At 43.0% G+C, this 20869-nt stretch overlaps 1 protein-coding gene across 1 annotated transcript in view; it reads left to right on the forward strand.

Moving 5' to 3' along the window:
* The window catches only part of cfap221 (cilia and flagella associated protein 221), a 180193-nt gene that overhangs the window by 60513 nt on the left and 98811 nt on the right, over positions 1-20869 (forward strand). The gene's annotated exons all lie outside the window — the stretch shown is intronic.

The following is a 20869-nucleotide window of genomic DNA, read 5'->3' on the forward strand; positions in this document are numbered from 1 at the left end:
AACACACTATGAAACACAGAAGGTGCCATTAGTTTAGGTGCCATAAACTTTCATTATGAATGAGTGCAAATGATGCATGAATATTAACTTACCGTTCCTCACAGATATTAACCTTCATTCAGAAGAACCACTTTTCACGTATTGGTAACCCTTCCTTTTACAGTCCCCTAATTAGTAGGTATTTACCCGGTACATACATGGTAAATTATAGTGTATTACTGGGTAATTACCACTGGTAATAAGAAGGTAAATACTCTGTATTTACCTTCTTATTACCAGTTACCTTAGTTACCCGGTAAATACATGGTAAATCATGGTGTATTACTGGGTAATTACCACTGGTAATAAGAAGGTAAATACAATGGAATTATCCGGTAAATTATAATGTATTACTGTGTAATTACCACTGGTAATAAGAAGGTAAATACAGAGGAATTACAGCTGATGTACCAAGTAAAACCTCCACTATTACCATCAACTCAACTAAGTAGTGTGTAGTTGTTTTAGGTTGGTAATAACTCCGATATTGTGTACTTCCTAGGAAATTAGGCAACCAATTCTTAGAAACACCTATTATCCAAGGTTTATGTTGGTAACAGCCCAAATTTAATGATGTACTATCTAGAAATTAGCATAGTACTTTCCAATAAAATACTTTTTCTTAGTTATTATTCGTAGCTACACCCATTTAGAAAGCGTTTATTCGATTTACCACTATGGAATTACTTACCTGGTAACAACCTCTGCAGGAACAGTTTTCCTCTAACCAATTCTATTTGGTGCTTGTACAGGTTTTAAATTTTTGTTTTGATTCCTTATTCTGAGCTGATTTCAACCTTCAACCTTGATTTAATATTCACACTACATCCCTCCTTGCGCATTGCTTCAGCCATGCGCATTAAATTAACCAATCCTAACAACGGTGTAGTGCAACCAAGTTGAAGTTCCTTTCCTTAATCATCTGTACATAAACCAATCTATTGTGAAGAGAAATGAAGACCAGTACATACAAAACCAAAGGTCGATAGTGGTGGGTCTATGCAGCCGTCTTGAGACCACGCTGTTCTTAAATGCAGTAAACCGTAAATGTTTTATGATTCAGTATACCCGTGTGTCGTAACTTATCAGAGTAACAAATATCAGACTATGAAACGCTGACGTTGTATCAAAGTGTTACAGCAGTAGCAGTGGCATTTGAAAGGTGAACCCACTACTTCTGAATCTAAATTGAGCCTATATTGTCCCTGGCGAGCAGATGTATCGCTAATCCATTTCTTATCTACAAACCCAAAAAGAGGAAAAAAGGGAAATAGCGATAATGTTAAAATGTGTATGTTCAATATCACTTCTTTGTAACCGTATCTGGTTCTAACAGTTACCTTCATTATATTACCCGATTGTCCTACACTAACTATGTATATTGGATGACCTAATCTTCATTTATTCTACGTATTGTTCGCATTTGATGTTGTCCACACTTTGATTCACTTTTATGTACATTGCATACCACATCAAACGTGTATACGCCTTATTCTCTGCCTTTTGCATACCACATCAAATGTGCATATGCCTTAGCAAAGTGAAGTAAAGTAAAACGCAGTTTTATCTTTACTTATTTATAGCTATACATGTCCCGGACACGTCCATTACTATTTCCAAAACAGTTTTTTTTAGCTACGCAAGTCCCAGACCAAACTATACCATTACATGAACAGTATTTATTATTATAATTATCTAGTTTTTTGTTGGTCAACATCAAATCGATACATTAATTCAACCTTTTAATCCTGACCCACTTGAATTCTCCCCGAAGGAGCCCGTGATTGTGAACTCTCCCGGAGCCTCCCCATGAGCTCCACCGTCACCTCACCAGAACCCGCAGGAACGATCAGTCAGTCGTCGTGGGCTTGGAGGCTCCCAAGGAGTGCCACAATCCAACGTCTGACACCAAGTCTATGGGGGGAATTTTGAGCCAGGGCAATTAAAACTGTCTAAACTAGGTAGAATAAGAGTCATCCGAACTCACAACAATTATGCACATCTGGGTATTAAATATAGGGTGATATTCTAAAACAAAACAAAAACTGAACCTAAAAGAAAAATTCAGAAGTTATTGGTTGAACCAAATGTTATTGCAAGTTAATTATAATGAATCATTTTCTAATTATCTTATAGTTTTATATGTGGTATGCTTTCAATATCCCCTCGTGTATGTAACAGTCGAGTAATCTCCATTATCTTGGTGGCTCTGACACACACGAGAGGTCATTCACGCATGGTATATGAATCCACCATTTGTTTTCATTTTATATTTTTACTTATTTTTATTTTCATTTTATTTTTATCTCTATATACACATTCGTAAGAAAAGCACGAACGAAGATGCATCATAACATGCATCAACAGACCTAAAAATAAGCATATTATTCAACAATCTGAGTCCTCAGATGGGATTTCTCCCTGCGGAGCCCTTCATTCTCTAAAGGGTCCGCAGATAGGTCCACTGAGTGGCCAGGAGTTCTTACACATTCAGAAGTGTTGCTGAGGGCAGCTGCCTCACAACAAACCAAAAGCCTTTGTTAACCATATGGTCATCTAAGTCATCATTCCTTAAGATGTCATAAATATGGGGTTGGCCGTTCCTTATCACTCGCGTCTCTGCACTTCCCTGGGGATCAAGGATAACAGGCCCAAACCCACACAGGATAACAAAGGAACAGAGTGAGAACTGATTTCCACTAACCTTAAAGGATTACATTTTAAACGACCCTGCAGAATAACAGGGTGACAAGACCACATGGGAAAACACAAACATACAAAACTTAAATTTGAACATTAACAAAATATCTTAATATTAAAAATCTGCATTTCAATATTAGGCATCATACTTCTGTGGTTACCGGAACGTTGTCAGTCGGGGTTCAGTCGGGGACAATCAGGGTTATGTTATGGCTGTGCAATTCGGTTGACCATTAAATTGGTTGTGATATATTGTAATAATCGAGTATCCACTGTCCACATAGCCCGTCGTGTAATGAAAAACGTAACACGTATATTGTTAATCAAAATTATTATGGATTACTTTTTATTCTACTTATGTAATTTAATTGTAAATATTGCCAATTATTAACCTTAGATTACGTGAAGACTTTTATTTAAATGTTATTTTCATAATTTGTAAGGAAATATATTTTATTCTTTCTTATTTTGGTACTCTGGACCTCGTCTGGTCTGTTGAACTATGCATTTCTACCGCTTGTCCTCAGAATCCTCTATTTGGGGGGGACTCTTCTGCTCTCCTACGAGGCAGGTTATCCCAGAACTCTCCTAATAAGAATCCCCAGGCCTGGATAATCCCCGGACTTCTGTGGACGAGCGGTATGCATGCTATGGACAACTTTAAAGGCTAACCGTTCATGATGTGGAGTCTAGATAATTATTCCTATTTTAAGATCACCGTGTAACTGTCGTACAGGGATCTGGTTGATGTAAGACCCCTGGGTTGGTGTCCTTTTGTAGGACTTCTTTCGGTTCTGGAATCCGGCTTTCCTAATTGTTGAATACAAGATAATGCATGCATATTGGTGGTACGATATTATATCTACTGCAATCGCTCCGATGGAAGCAATAGTTGACCTTTGAACATCTCACGCAGTGTTATTCAGTTTATTCGTATGTAGTAGCTGATTATAGCAGAATTTAACCCATGTAGATTTAATATTCGCAAAAAATGTATTGTAATTGTGGCTACAGCAGTTGAGCTAACCCCCTCCTTGGGCACCGTTTAAAACCATGTGCACCATTTATTAATTAGACATATTATTCTAGCAGTTGAACCCCGTGTCTATTTGAACCAGCCTGGTTCTCTACCTGTCTTGCTACACAAAACGCATGTGGAATAGACAGAAGGGCTCAGCAACCTGGAAAAAAAAAAAAATTACTGTCAGTGTTTGGCATTCGTTCCTGCTTATACTGCCATTTCCTGGAGAGAGAAAGAATTAAGATCAATGCACAGAAGTTAAACGATGAGTGTTGGGCAACTTGTAATGCTTGTGTTGCCACCTCCTGAAGAGAAAAGAGAATTAAGATCAATGCACAGAAGTAAAATGATGATCGTGGGCAACTGATCGTTGTGTTGCCACTTCCTGATTAGAAAAGAGAATATTTTAAGTAATGTAAACAATTAAAATGATGAATGTCGGGCATCCATTACTGCTCGGGTTGCAAAGGCCTGACGAGAAAAGAGAACAAATTTAGTACAAATGCAAAACATTTATAGATCGTTTAAACTATTAATGTTGGTGAATCAAAAAACATTGATTACAACCTACACAAATACTTGTGTGTGCGATATTAACAAGGGACTGGCTTTCCATATTTCAGCACCCAGACACACAGACCCACAAATATACTAAATTTACATTCTGGTTCCAACACATTTCTAGGTGTTAGGGGTGGGAGGGGGCAAGAGGGAGAAAGAACAATAAGATAAGACTTTAATTTAACTGACAATAGGAAGGGGTTTAGCCTCCTTCTTTCAGCAATATGAATAAGGGAGTGTGTGGTAGAGAGCTTTTGAAGATACAGCCTAGGTGTGTTCATCTTTAAGTTGCAGGGCTGTGTGATCTGCAGGGAAATCAATAGGTCTTTGTCTATCAAGTTGATGTGGCATAGGGGGTGTATAGAAATGTATTAGAGCCCTCTGATTCAGTATGAATGTTAAAGTCAAGAGGGGTTTTGAACGGCTGTTTAATGCGTTACCCTATTGTTGCAAGGCAAATTTGGTCTCGTCTGTTGGGGGCAGACAATTAAGGGGATTTTTGAGCTGGATGAGGGGAAAACAGTAGATCGGCTTCTTGGAAAGCAGGGGGTTGTCCAGTTGGGACTTATAATAGTTATATTATTGTGGTACAGTTGGAGATGTTGAGATGTAATTGCGAATAATCTCGTGTTAACGAGTCGGGGGCACTACCAAGAACTTCAAATATATGGCGGAGGGGCAAACTACATACGTATTAGGGCCCGACCGATATTGATTTTTGAGTGCCGATGCCGATGCTGATTATTTTCAGAGAAAAATTTCGATTACGATTTAATCGGCCGATTAAAAAAAAAAAAAAAAAAAAAAAAAGCATATAAAACGTAGTTTTTGATACCTTAAATATACTTTAAACACTTTTGACGAATATGTGAATTGAATGCAGAACCTTTGAGTGTTTTAGAATACATTTACAGTAAAAAATGAGTGTAATGTAAAATGTAAAATAAATAACTAACTCCCAATGTGCTGCGCTCGTGAGCAGTGACTAACACGTGCGTGCTGAGCAGTATGGTCTCACCGTTAGAGTCTACAGTATAACAAATTAACATGGCCTGGGACCTAAAGAAAAACAGGCACAACATGCTCAAACAACGCGTCTTGTGTACATTGGTGAGGTGAGCGCGCAGCTGCCTGAGCGAGCGTGCTTTCATGTTGTACGGTAAAATTCAATCTCCTCTTTTTTACTCCAGCTAAAGTTGTTAGTTAGCAAGGTGAGTAGGAGCGCAATCTGCAGGATACTAAGCGCAATAACATTTATTAAAAAAAAAAAAAAAAAAAAAACGGTTGTAATCGGCGTCTTTTTGGCCGATGCCGATTATTTTCAAAAAGGCTATAATCGGCCGATTAAATCGGCAGGGCCCTAATACGTATCAGCCGATATAAGAAACTTTCTGAGTTCTATCTGTCCGGCTGATATCTGGGGTACCTTATGGCATAAGGCTACCACTTAACCGCATTTTGCGCTCTCAGTACACTCTTTCTCCGCACTGTGTGTACATTTATATGTACACAGATAGTCCTATGAGATCCTCGGATGAAAAGGGGAACTACAAACAGAAGTTATCGTTAGTTTTAAACAGCCACAGAGAGAGAGAGAGAGAGAGAGAGAGAGAGAGAGAGGTGTCGTGGGATGGGTGGGGGTTGGTCTTTACGAGGAGGTTCAGGCGGGAGGAAGAAACGAGGAGGAGATCCACGAAGGGGGATCGGAGGGAGGGGAGAGGGGGGGTTGGATTCACTACCAAGAACTACAAATATGGCGGCGGGGCAAACTACATACGTATCAGCCGACTACAGAAACTTCTCTGAGTTCTATCTGTCCGGCTGAAAACGGTGGTACCTTATAGCATAAGGCTACCACTTAACCGCAATTTGTGTTCTCAATACACTATGTCTCTGCGCTGTGTGTACATTTATATGTACACAGATAGCCCTATGAGATCCTTGGATGATAAGGGGAACTACAAATAGAAGTTATCGTTGTTAAAAATAGCGTCAGAGAGAGAGAGATGTGTCGTGGGAGAGGCTGGGGGTTGGTCTTTACGAGGAGGTTTTGCTGGAGGAAGATTGGTGGTGGGGGGTTCATTATGACAGTGGAGGAGGAGAAGCGGAGAGAGACGGGGTTGGAGAGAGAGAGAGATGGAAGGCCAGTGAGGGGACGGGGTGTTAGACTGGGCCTGGAGGGGGGTGGTGGGGACTTTTACGAGTGTAAAGGGTTAGGAGGGACTCGTAGATTAATAATTCATCATCTTTAATAACAAAATACCAACAGACTTGAATGTAAAATGTAAGCATGCAGTCTTGGATGGCATTAGCGGATCATCAGATAGGATGGTATTTACTCTGAATGTCCGCTATGGAGCTACTGCTTAGGAACACAGACCGTGCCGGCCTCGGGAAAGTTCAGAAGAATGGGAGAAGTGAAAGATAATAATGATTGGAACTCTCGTTAATGTTCTATTGTGGCTCGATCTTCACAGAGACCGATAGTGGAGGACCTTACCTCTCACCCATAACCATGAACAATCGTTAACGACGAGTACTCAAAACGACGCCAAAGTAGGGCATTAAAGACAAAGCTATTCTGTGGGGGTTAGTTAGGGGGGGTAACGCAGATGGGAAGGTGTCTTCATGAGGGGGTGAGGAAGGGTCTACCTTTAGACAGGCAGGCAGACAGACAGAGATTATTATTATTCCCTTTTCCATGCAGTCAACACAAACTTGTACCATGTACGTTCTGCAACGTTACCAAGTAAAACACGACAATTTACCCAGTAATTAAGCTGAAACTGTACTGTAAAAGGAAGCCTCGTTTGTTTCCATGGTATTACCAGGTTCTTACCATATAATTTATAATAGATACATTCCATTATCCATGCAGTCAACACAAACTTGTACCATGTACGTTCTGCGACGTTACCAAGTAAAACACGACAATTTACCCAGTAAGTAAGCTGAAACTGTACTGTAAAAGGAAGCCTTGTTTGTTTCCATGGTATTACCAGGCTCTTACCATATAAGTTGTAACTGGTTATTCCCTTTTCCATGCAATCAACACAAACCATATATGTTCTGCAACATCGTTCACCAGTAGTTAAGCACTTTAATTGTTGTTATAAAACCCCAAACCACTGTTGATGAAAGACATATTAAAATTAAACAAAATCAAAGGCTTATCTTTCAAACAATGCATATCTCACAAACAGGCACTGAACACTGAAGAAATCTGACAAAAAAAAGAGCCATCCACATCAACTCAATTTAAATGTTACTGATGGTGTTTTCATAAAACACATGACAGTGTTATGGCAAGTGACCACAAGGAAGACTGCTTCAACCGCTACAATTTGAATAAGTGGTGAATGCCATGCAGCAATCTGCCTATGGGAGCATCTTTGTGGTCATTCGCAAACCAATGAGTCCACTCGATGGATGAGAGATGACTCTTTAGTGTCTTCTCTGTGAGGTATCCCTGCAGTCTCCACATCTGGGATTTGAAGGCTGGCCAAGACCTGACCAGGTACCTCCAAATCTCCCCTTCAAGAATCAGAAGACAAGAAAATAAACATTAGGACTGTCAATTAATGAACATTTCTAGAACATGTAGAACTCAAGGATTATTTTGTTCATAAGTTAAGAAAGGATGCTGGAACTCTGGCCATTGTGTTTGGTCATATTGAAAAGAGAAAAAGGCATAGCCATAAATACAGTTAATAGGACGGGAGGGGACAGGCAGTTAGCTCCGGTTAGCCCTTTAGCATCAAGCTAGCGGAGCTTCTGTCATTCAAATAACTCGGACATGTTGTTCAAAACCTATAACACCCAATTTATTAAAATATCCAGATTTAATCGGGCTCTCTCCCATAAGTACAGTTAATAGGACGGGAAGAGACAGGCTCTGTTAGCCCCGGTTAGCGCGATGCTGAAGAGCAGCTCTACCGGAGAATGCCACCTCAACAGGTGCAAGTTAGCCTCCGGTTTGATATTCGCTGGATATTCGGTTTACCACCCAATCGGATTCATCAACATAAGTGCAATACATCACGGGCTAAGTATGTTGAGGACGGTTTAGGACACCGTATCGCAAAAAATCACAAACACATGTTGTCGCCATCGATGTCTGCAACAACGTCATTTACGTTCTCTGCCATGGCTGCTACCTGTTTTAGGGACCGTCAACAAGTTACACTCACCGACTGGTGGCAGAGACGTTACCATGGAATTGTTTCTGGAAATAAATCATATAAAATAACATAAAAATCACTAAAAAATACATTTTGTCACCTGATTGTAGTAGTAGTTGCCAATGGTGGGCTGTTACTTACTGCAAGTAACTTTGCTAATATATTGCATTATTGTTAAACGGGATGCAATTAATAATTTCAAATATAGTTTGGTAGATTTTTGTCGAATATTAAACTATTAACTGCATTATGATTAACTAGATTGCAATATATTTGTGTGATTAATTTCCTGAAACAATAGGGGATTATCACGCTTCCTGGTTCCGGTGGCGGGATTTGTCTTCGTTGTGCATGAAAACTTCCGGCGCACTTCCACCATGGCTGAAACAAAGGCTAGATGTCACTGCTCTGTTCCACTTTGTACATCTAACAAACAACACCAACCCTACTTAAGTTTTCATGGATTCCCGACTGAAATGAGTCTAAGGAAGAAGTGGATTCAAGCGGTTCAGAACATGATTTCGGTTCTGCTCCTAAACCAGGTTTGTCAGTGTTTGTTAGTGTTCTGAAATATTGGCTTACTATTACCCCATACTGTTCTTAAACCACCTACCTGACAGGATGTACTACCTATGGTTTAATCACAGAATGGGCTCTTAGTAGGTTATACCGAGGAGGTAGGTCAACTTTTCAGAACTCGGGCACAAAATGTTTAGTCTTATTAATGTCCCAGCATTTGACCAAACCACAATGTGAAAAGCTTCATCACAAGTACAAATGTTGCATTTTATATCTTACTTAATTGTAAAGGTGAATATTGAGCTATAAAAAGCTAAATTTAAAAGCAATATTGAGCTACAAAAAGCAATTTCTTTAGAGGTCCAAACTGCTTCCAATATGCAAGTCACAGCCAAAATCTGGGTTAGATGTTTTAATTTTTTTTCCTCATCTCATACAGGTGCACTGGATGCTGCTGCTGTACACATACAGCAATTGGAAGAAACAGTCAAGGAGCTGATGAGAGCTGTCACAGCTGAAAGTGGTTCAAGTGCCTTTTCACAGATTCTGTGTCTCAGACGCGGACATCCTTTTTTACACCAGATTCACGTCAAGAGATGTTTTTTGTGACTTCTGGGAGGTTATTCAACCATCTGCCTCCATGTTGGTTTATTGGTCGAAAGCTCAGAAAAAGAAACAAACATTTGAACCCATTTCTCCCAGTCCAACGTGTAGACTGCAACTGGTTGAGTTTTTTCTCTTCTGCTGCCGGGTTGCTGCAGGCCTGCAAGAGAAGGTGCTGGCTGACATGTTTCAGGTCAGTGTGTCCACTGTCTCCCATGTTGTTATACCGTGGGCCAACTACCGTTACCTGCTCCTTGGCTCCCTCCCCATCTGGATGAGTAAACAGCAAGTCAAGAACACCATGCCAAGCTAATTTGTGCAGTACAGTCCAGATGTTCGGGTAATCATCGACTGCACCGAGGTGCAGTCGATGATTACCCGAACATCATCTTACAAGAACACAACAACCTTTAAGGCCTTGATTGGGATTGCCCCTTGTAGTGCTGTGACTTTTGTGTCAAGTCTCTTCACCGGCTCCATCTCCGACCCAGAGCTGACTGAACAAGGTGGACTGCTGGATTTACTGGAGCCAGGAGATGGCTGCATGGCAGACAAGGGTTTCACCATCGAGAAGCCACTAGCTGATCGTGGGGCAACGCTGATTATACCACCCTTCAAGATGACAGGTAAGCATGAAAGGAATGAACATTTCAAATTAAAACTTTGACCCAAATGTGACCATTAAGATATGCAGACAAATGTTTAAGATGGACAGAAGCACTCACAATAATATTACTAATTAATTTATCTCTAACCACTGCGCAGTTCACTGAAGAGGATGCTCTGAAAACACAAGCAATCGCTCGACTTCGAATCCTCGTAGAAAGAGCAATAGGCAGAGTCAAGGAATACCGCATCTGGGAACACGCTGTCCTTTCACCTTGTCTGCGACAGTCAATCAGCTGTGGACCGTCTGCTGTGTGATGACCAACTTCCAGGGACCACTTGATTTAAAAGGCTACATCACTGTGTTTCTACTCAAACATGTACCTATAAATATTAAATATAATATATAAATATTAAAACGAGAGGCACTGAACATTTGGAGTGGTCCCTTCATTTTTTCCGGAGCTGTAATTTTGTACACTGAAAACATTGTATATATTGAATGACATGTATGAAGAAGTCTTTAATCTATAATCAATTTTAAAGTCCAGTCAGTCCATCCTGAAAGTATTCAAAATAATGTTAATATATAATGTAGTAAATGATGTCCTCAGAAAAAGGGAATGAATTAAATCCTTTTATTCTTTCAGTTCCTTTATTCATTCAGTTCATTTCACATTAATTTCACTTTCTGCTGAAGATACACATTCATATATGTACCAAAGAAGTACAAGTCTACCTTATTTTTCATCTCTTATCATTTCATCCCTCCAGACAGAGCTGACGCCAAACCGACGTTAGCATAAGCCAACCTACCTAGCGTAAGCTAGCTAGCAGACACTCGCATTCGTAGTCGATATATTTCTCGAAAAATAAACAATCCCTGGTCCAGTTTGGAGCGGGCTGTTATGGAGTGTTGTTCGGTAAGTCTGTGAACTTCAGAAAACGTGACTTTGGGTACATTTACCTGGGATGTCGTGAAAGTGAACTGCCGGTCCTCCATCATCAGTTCGCCAGAGTGATGAGTGATTCACCGGATGTCACAGTGCACAATGAACACCGAATGCGGAAGTACTACGTATCAGCGTGATAATCCCCTATTCCATGGTAACGTCTCTGCCAACAGTCGGTGCGTGTAATTTGTTGACGGTCCCTAAAACAGGTAGCAGCCAGAACGTAAATGACGTTGTTGCACAGACATTGATGGCGACAACATGTGTTTGTGATTTTTACGCGATACGGTGTCCTAAACCGTCCTCAACATACTAAGCCCGTAATGTATTGCACTTATGTTGATGAATCCGATTGGGTGGTAAACCGAATATCCGGCAGATATCAAACCGGAGGCTAACTTGCACCTGTTGAGGTGTCATGCTCCAGTAGAGCTGCTCTTTAGCATCGCGCTAACCGGGGCTAAGAGAGCCTGTCTCTTCCCGTCCTATTAACTGTACTTATGGGAGAGAGCCCAATTAAATCCGGATATTTTAATAAATTGGGTGTTATAGGTTTTGAACAACATGTCCGAGTTATTTCAATGACAGAAGCTCCGCTAGCTCGATGCTAAAGGGCTAACCGGAGCTAACAGCCTGTCCCCTCCCGTCCTATTAACTGTATTTATGGCTATGCCTTTTTCTCTTTTCAATATGACCAAACACAATGGCCAGAGGACCAGCATCCTTTCTTAACTGATAAACAAAATAATCTTTGAGTTCTACATGTTCTAGAAATGTTCATTAATTGACAGTCCTAATGTTTATTTTCTTGTCTTCTGATTCTTGGAAGGGGAGATTTGGAGGTACCTGGTCAGGTCTTGGTCAGCCTTCAAATCCCAGATGTGGAGACTGCAGGGATACCTCACAGAGAAGACACTAAAGAGTCTTCTCTCATTCATCGAGTGGACTCATTGGTTTGCGAATGACCACAAAGATGCTCCCATAGGCAGATTGCTGCATGGCATTCACCACTTATTCAAATTGTAGAGGTTGAAGCAGTCTTCCTTGTGGTCACTTGCCATAACACTGTCATGTGTTTTATGAAAACACCATCAGTAACATTTAAATTGAGTTGATGTGGACGGCTCTTTTTTTTGTCAGATTTCTTCAGTGTTCAGTGCCTTTTTGTGAGAGATGCATTGTTTGAAAGATAAGCCTTTGATTTTGTTTAATTTTAATATGTCTTTCATCAACAGTGGTTTGGGGTTTTATAACAACAATTAAAGTGCTTAACTACTGGTGAACGATGTTGCAGAACATATATGGTTTGTGTTGATTGCATGGAAAAGGGAATAACCAGTTACAACTTATATGGTAAGAGCCTGGTAATACCATGGAAACAAACAAGGCTTCCTTTTACAGTACAGTTTCAGCTTACTTACTGGGTAAATTGTCGTGTTTTACTTGGTAACGTCGCAGAACGTACATGGTACAAGTTTGTGTTGACTGCATGGATAATGGAATGTATCTATTATAAATTATATGGTAAGAACCTGGTAATACCATGGAAACAAACGAGGCTTCCTTTTACAGTACAGTTTCAGCTTAATTACTGGGTAAATTGTCGTGTTTTACTTGGTAACGTCGCAGAACGTACATGGTACAAGTTTGTGTTGACTGCATGGAAAAGGGAATAATGTATTACAAATTATATGGTAAGAACCTGGTAATACCATGGAAACAAACAAGGCTTCCTTTTACAGTACAGTTTCAGCTTAATTACTGGGTAAATTGTCGTGTTTTACTTGGTAACGTCGCAGAACGTACATGGTACAAGTTTGTGTTGACTGCATGGAAAAGGGAATAATGTATTACAAATTATATGGTAAGAACCTGGTAATACCAAGGAAACAAACAAGGCTTCCTTTTACAGTACAGTTTCAGCTTAATTACTGGGTAAATTGTCGTGTTTTACTTGGTAACGTCGCAGAACGTACGTGGTACAAGTTTGTGTTGACTGCATGGAAAAGGGAATAATGTATTACAAATTATATGGTAAGAACCTGGTAATACCATGGAAACAAACAAGGCTTCCTTTTACAGTACAGTTTCAGCTTAATTACTGGGTATATTGTCTTGTTTTACTTGGTAACGTCGCAGAACGTACATGGTACAAGTTTGTGTTGACTGCATGGAAAAGGGAATAATGTATTACAAATTATATGGTAAGAACCTGGTAATACCATGGAAACAAACGAGGCTTCCTTTTACAGTACAGTTTCAGCTTAATTACTGGGTAAATTGTCGTGTTTTACTTGGTAACGTCGCAGAACGTACATGGTACAAGTTTGTGTTGACTGCATGGATAATGGAATGTATCTATTATAAATTATATGGTAAGAACCTGGTAATACTATGGAAACAAACGGCTTTGTACCCAGTATTTAAGAAGATGTACCATAACACTAGAGGAAAACTTCCTGCAGAGGTTGTTACCAGGTAAGTAATTCCATAGTGGTAAATCGAATAAACCCTTTCTAAATGGGTGTAGCTACGAATAATAACTAAGGAAAAGTATTTTATTGGAAAGTACTATGCTAATTTCTAGATTGTACATCATTAAACTTCGGCTCTTAAGTACATAAACCTTGGATAATAAGTGTTTCTAAGAATTGGTTGCCTAATTTCCTAGGAAGTACACAATATCGAGTTATTACCAACCTAAAACAGTTACAACTACACGCTACTTAGTTGAGTTGATGGGTAATAGTGGAGGTTTTACTTAGTACTTCAGCTGTAATTCCTCTGTATTTACCTTCTTATTACCAGTGGTAATTACGCAGTAATACACTATAATTTACTGGATAATTCCTCTGTATTTACCTTCTTATTACCAGTGGTAATTACCCAGTAATACACTATGATTTACCATGTATTTGCCGGGTAACTACCTCTGCATTTACCTTCTTATTACCAGTGGTAATTACCCAGTAATACACTATGATTTACCATGTATGTACCGGGTAAATACCTAGTAACTAGGGCGCTGCTGGTAGGGTTTGCTGCCCGTGGGCAGCTTTCATTACACAGTAGCAGGAGTTGGTTGGGCTTGACGTGCCGAGACAGCTTGTACACGACCTAAAGCCTGTCTGGCCTCACGTGGTATGAGACTTTAATCTATTACCTGGAAGACAATAGGCGAGGGAAGAAGACTAACAAGTCAACTCCAAAACACTCCCCCTTAGATGGGGGTTGGGCGTGGGGCCAGCGATCCCACCCCGTAAAAACAGAATAGCTACCAAAACATCGACGAAACCCAAGAAATCCTTACCCCTTGGGAAAGAAGCCTCTACAGCACCTCAAGCTAAAGAGATGATGACGACGTGCCTGGAAAACCGAAAGGAGACAGCACGTCCGAAACTGCTTCTGACCTCAAGGCGACCCACAAACATAGCAACATGGAACGTGAGGACCATGTACGCTGGGGGAAAGGCAGCAATGATAGCGGAGGAAATGAGGAGATATAAAATATCTCTCCTTGGTCTGGGAGAAACCAGGTGGCTCCAGTCAGGGCAGGTCAAGCTGGCGAGTGGAGAGACCATCCTCTACTCTGGACATCCAGATGACTCTGCACCACACACTCAGGGAGTAGCATTCATGTTGTCCAAAGAAGCACAGAGGGCCCTGATCAGCTGGGAACCCATCAATTCAAGGATCATTACAGCCAAATTCCAAACCACACACAAGAAAATAAACCTCCAAGTGGTACAATGTTATGCCCCCACCAACGACACTGATGATGAAACCAAGGACCAATTTTACAACCAACTACATCACATTCTACAGTCCAGGAAAGAAAAGGACATCATGATCTTGATGGGAGACATGAATGCAAAGATAGGTGGAAACAACAACGGCTACGAGCTAATAATGGGAAAAGAAGGACTAGGCACCATGAATGAGAATGGAGAGAGATTTGCAGAAGCCTGTGCAGACAACAACTTGGTCATCGGTGGGTCAGTGTTCCAACACAAGAACATCCATAAAATAACATGGGTGTCTGCTGACCACATCACAGAAAATCAAATTGACCACATCTGCATCAGCCAGAAGTTTAGGCACTCACTGCTGGACGTTAGAGCCAGAAGAGCAGCAGACGCAGGGTCTGACCATCACCTCCTCACAGCAAAGATTCAGCTGAAATTAAAAGCCATGAAACACGGAGAAGGAAGGGTCAAATTTAACATACAACAATTTCAGGATATAGGTACAACAGAACTCTACAAAATCGCACTGCACAACCGGTATCAAGCACTGGAAATAGAAATAGAAACCCCCAGGGAAGTGGATGAGATATGGAAAGGTCTGAAAAACATGTGGAAAGACACATGTGAGGAAGTAGTAGGGAGACGAAAGACAGACAACAAACCCTGGCTTTCCACGGACACCACCAGAAAAGTGAGCGAGAGGAGGGGGAAAAAAGGAGGCATTAAACAGAAGCAAAACCAGAGCAACCAAGATGGCAGCACAGAGAGACTATGCAGCAGCAAACAAGGAAGTGAAGAAAAGTGTAAGGAGAGACAAGAAGAAATACATTGAGGATCTAGCACAACAGGCAGAAGAAGCAGCAGGAAAGAACAACCTGAAGGACCTATACCTAACCACTAAAAAGCTCACAGGCAGATTCAGACACACACAGGCACACATTAAAAATGCACAGGGTGTACTCCTCACAACCAAGGAAGACCAAGTGAAGAGATGGACAGAACACTTTAGAGCACTGCTCAATAGGCAGGCCCCACATCTGACAGCAGAAATCCCACCATCACCAAACTTGGTGAAGATAAACTGCAATCCCCCCACCAAGCCAGAAATCAAAAAAGCCATTAAGACATTGAGAGGAGGGAAAGCAGAGGGACCCGACGGTATTCCAGCAGAAGCCTTGAAAGCCGACATCGAAACCTCTACCAACATGCTCCACCACCTACTGAAAACCATCTGGGAGGAAGAATGTGTCCCATCAGACTGGAAAGATGGACACATTGTGAAAATCCCAAAGAAAGGAGACCTCAGGGACTGCAAGAACTACCGCGGAATTATGCTCCTATCAACTCCAGGGAAGGTGCTCAACCGGATCCTGCTGGAGAGGCTTCAGAAGGGGTTGGATGAGAAACTGAGGGAAAACCAGGCCGGCTTCAGGGAAAACAGATCCTGTGGAGACCAAACCGCCACCCTCAGGATTATCATTGAGCAGTCCATCGAATGGAACACTTCTGTCTATGTAAATTTCATAGATTTTGAAAAAGCCTTCGACAGTGTGGATAGGGAGATGCTGTGGAAACTGATGGCCCACTACGGGATCCCAGTAAAAATAACCAACATCATTAGGAGCACCTACCAAGGGATGCGATGCCAAGTCCTCCATGAAGGATGCATATCTGAGCCTTTTGAGGTCCTGACTGGTGTACGGCAAGGGTGCTTGCTCTCTCCCCTTCTGTTCCTCCTCTGCGTAGACTGGATCATGATACAAGTAACCTGCAATAGCCGAACTGGCATACAGTGGAGCCTGACAGAGCAGCTAGAAGATCTGGATTTTGCTGATGACCTGGCACTACTGGCTCACACACATCAACAGATGCAGGAAAAATCAGGCAAGCTAGAGGATACCGCTGCTCTGCTCGGGCTCAAAACTAACTCATCAAAAACCAAAGTAATGAGAATTAACAGCAACAACAACACTCCCATAACCATGAACCAAAACCAGCTAGAGGAAGTAGCCAGCTTCACATACCTGGGGACTATCATTTCTGTGGATGGTGGTACAGAGGAGGACGTCCGAGCCAGAATTGGAAAGGCAAGGGCAACATTCAACATGCTCAACAATATCTGGAAGATGAAAAACCTGTCACTCAAGACCAAACTACAAATCTTCAACTCAAACGTCAAGTCCACCCTTCTATATGGCTCTGAAACCTGGAAGACCACCACTAACATACTCAATAAGCTGCAGACTTTCACCAACCGGTGCCTCAGACGCCTCCTGGGAATCTACTGGCCCAACACCATCTCAAACGCCAACCTGTGGGAACTCACCAAACAAGAAACAATAGAAAACCAAATCCGGAGGAGGAAATGGAAGTGGATAGGCCATACACTCAGAAGACAGAAGTCAATCACTAAGCAAGCCCTAACCTGGAACCCACAGGGCAAGAGGAGGAGAGGCAGACCGAGAACCACCTGGAGAAGAACCACAGAACAGGAAATGAAGAAAGAAGGGCTGTCCTGGCCTCAACTGGAGCGGAGGGCCCAAGACAGGAGAGGATGGAGGGGTTTTGTCGATGGCCTATGTTCCTTTGGGAACTTAAAGGCCTAACTAACTAACTAACTAAAAGGAAGGGTTACCCAATGTTCTTACTGGCGCCATCTGTGGAGAATCGGTGGTACACCGCCTCCACAACCTGCCCCCTTGGCCTCCAGGGGCGCTGTGCCACACTCCTCCACCCTTTGATGAAGGCCCGGGGCACCTCTGACTGACCAGCAACCCGCGTCGAGGCTGGATAGGGTGTTGGCCAGTGTCCCCCCTGTAGGACCGCTTGCCGGAGCGGTAGTCCTGCCCGAAGCGTAGCTGCTCCTGCTGCCGGCGCAGCTTGACCCGCTCCCGCTGGATCCCGTACCGCTCACGCCGGCGCTCAAACCGGATGCGCTGCCGCTCACGCTCCAGGAACTGCATCTCCATGCATTCGGCGTCCAGACGCCGCTTCTCCACCTCCAGCCAGTTCCTCTTGCGGATCAGGTGCTCCCGGTCCTCCCTCTCTTGGAACTGACGGATGCGATCCCGCCTCTCCACCTCTCGGACGCGTCGCCTCGGCTGGGCTGCCCGTCCAGGTGGCGCTGTTCCCCGTCTGTCCGGACGAGTCTCAATTGGCTGGGGCTGGGGACTGACATTGAAGCTCAGCTGTTGGGCGACCTGCCGATTCTCTTCCAGCTCCTTCATCAAACAGCTGGGCCTTCAGTGCCTCCCTCTCCCGGAACCAGTCCATGCTTTGGGCCTCGTGTCCGGCGGCAGTCTCCTCCAGGGCCATCTTGGGCCCCACCTTCATCTTCTCCTGCATAGTCTTGCTGGCCACCAGCTCCTCACCTTTCTCCTGGTCATCCTGGAACCTTTGTTCATTCAGCCGCCGGATGATATGCTCCTTCTCAGCGACGGATTCCACCAACCTGGTGAGGGCGCTGTCTTTGTTGGAGGTGTCCGCCTGCAGCGACTTGATCCTCCCTTTCAGGCTGCCCATCTGCTTCTCCTTGTCCCTCAGCTGTAACTGCAGGTTCTCAATCCCGTTCTGTAGGTCATTGACCCTCCGCTCCTTAACCTCCAGCATGTCCTTGAGCTCCTGGATCTCCCTGTTCAGGGTGCACTTCTCCTCGGGCCTTTCCTGGATCTGCTTGTTGAACGTGGGCCCCTGCTCGAGCCGTTGGACTGCATCTCGGAGGAGTTGGAGTTCATTTTCTCTCTGGGTGGCAGCTGCAGCTCTGTTGGGGCTCTGCATCGGGGTTCTGGCGTCCACTGAAAAACCTGTGGCTCGTTCGAGGCTCTGCGTTGGGGTTCGTTCATCCATTGAAAAGGAAAAACAGTTGCGTGGTCGGATTGCCTCCATTGGAAGTCGGCGTTTACTTTAAAGATGGTCCGTAGATTGGTCGAGCTGCCCGCATTCTCCACCATATGTGGCAACCCGGCTTGGTGAGTGAGCCGCCTCCTTCCAATAAGCACACGAACTGGAGATAACTTGGAGCCAAAATGGCACTTTTATTCAATAGTAAATTATAAATCTATCAAACCAAACATAAACTCAGCTTTGGAGGAATCAACAGTCTTTTTCCTCCGGGTGGAATCCCATCACCCATGAGACTGGTCTCTCCGCACACGCAAACCAGGAGTGCCCTGAATGAGTGTGGAAGCATGCTTTTTAAAGCATGCTTCCACACCTGCTCCTCAGGTGTTCCGCATTTCATTAATTGGCCCCAATGTTCTTACTGGCGCCATCTGTGGAGAATCGGTGGTACACCGCCTCCACAACCTGCCCCCTTGGCCTCCAGGGGCGCTGTGCCAGAGACGGGTTGCCACACTATTAACATGTTCATTGTTCGTGTGTTCATTGTTGTCGACACCGTCACCGAGAGTGACGTGACCATCGTTTCGTGCAGGTGTTCCGTGTTGAAGTATCGTTCAATAAAAACCAACTCTCGTTGTCGAGCGTACAATAAAAAACAACTCTCGTTGTCGAGCGTGTCTCCCCCCTCAACAAACGTGTCCCCCCCCCTCGACAAACGTGTCCCCCCCCCCCTGCAAATGTGTCCCCCCCCCCCCCTCAACAAACGTGTCTCCGGCCCCCCCCCCCCCCACCCCCCCCCCCCCACCCCTCAACTAACGTGTCCCCCCCCCCCCTCAACAATCGTGTCCACAATTTGCCGCGAAACCCGTGAAACCCAAACCCCTAAACCCGCCTCCACAGCGGCACGCGTGGATACTGTAGTTATAACACGCTATTTTACGTTGAAATGCTACGTATCCAGTGTTCATGGAAACGTACACCGTCAACGTTTTTTTTGACGCTTCACACTTTTTTTAAGAAGACCACCTCTGTAAATAATAATCATAACGATAACAAAAGTAGCCATATTTGGGGATTCTGCAGTCAAAGATTGTAAAGGGTAATAGAGTTGAGCTTGACATGAGCCCGGTCGCTTCACGTCAGGGTCCACCGGGGGGCGTTGTGAACCGAGGAGAGCATGAGGACCTGAGTGAGAGCAGAGCTAGAGCTCCTTTAAGGAGGATGGGGGGCTGGGCCCACATTATTTTCCCTGCCCTCTTAAAAAGGTGGGGGGGGTGGTTGGGTTATGTTGCGCAGAGGTTGCCAAAAATGCAAACATGTTATATGCAATCTAACAACTGCATATAGACTTATGGCATGTAAAAGAGTGACAGTATTGCGAAGTAAATTGAGTTTATTAAGTGTGCATGCATTTTGCATGAATAAAATGCAATTTTTTTTTTCTAGTCATGTCATAGCCTCGTTAACCTACGGCTTATGATCACCCACACTCAAAGACCATCGTATAGTTCCAGAACACGCCGCGCTGCCGTGTACTTCAATGGGAAAGCAGAGTAGCAACAGTCCATTTAGCATTTTAGTTTCCAGGCAACTTCTTCTGATGAGGCAGGAGCTGACCACACAACCATGATACTTTTAAGACTAAGTCATACACAAAGTATCACATCTATTAAAGAATAACAAATGAATGTTAGATGAATTAAATAGTATTTTTTTTTATTAAACAATGGATGAGACAACAATATATAAGTAGATATAAGTGTTAACAAGAGAGGAATACGGTGAGGAAAGGAGAAAAAAAGTAAAATGGACCGCTGGTTATAAAACCCTCCAGCAAATGCAGATTCCACTGCCTAACATCTGCACGATGCAAAGGAGGATGCGGGATGCACCATGTAAAGCTGGACCCAGTGTTTGAGATGCTGACTGTTTAGAAAAAAATCCTCCCAACATATATCAGGCTGAGGTTTGTCGTGGAACCAAAAACAAGTGGGAACAAAGGAATAACTGTGCGTTCACACACCAAAAGCTGTAAAGCGTTTTGAGCGATAAACGCCCATTCACTTTCTATTAGACATGAGCGATAAAGCGATAGGAGCA

This window comes from Gadus chalcogrammus, chromosome 4 (genome assembly GCF_026213295.1).
Source record: "Gadus chalcogrammus isolate NIFS_2021 chromosome 4, NIFS_Gcha_1.0, whole genome shotgun sequence".
NCBI classification, from domain to species: Eukaryota; Metazoa; Chordata; class Actinopteri; order Gadiformes; family Gadidae; genus Gadus; species Gadus chalcogrammus.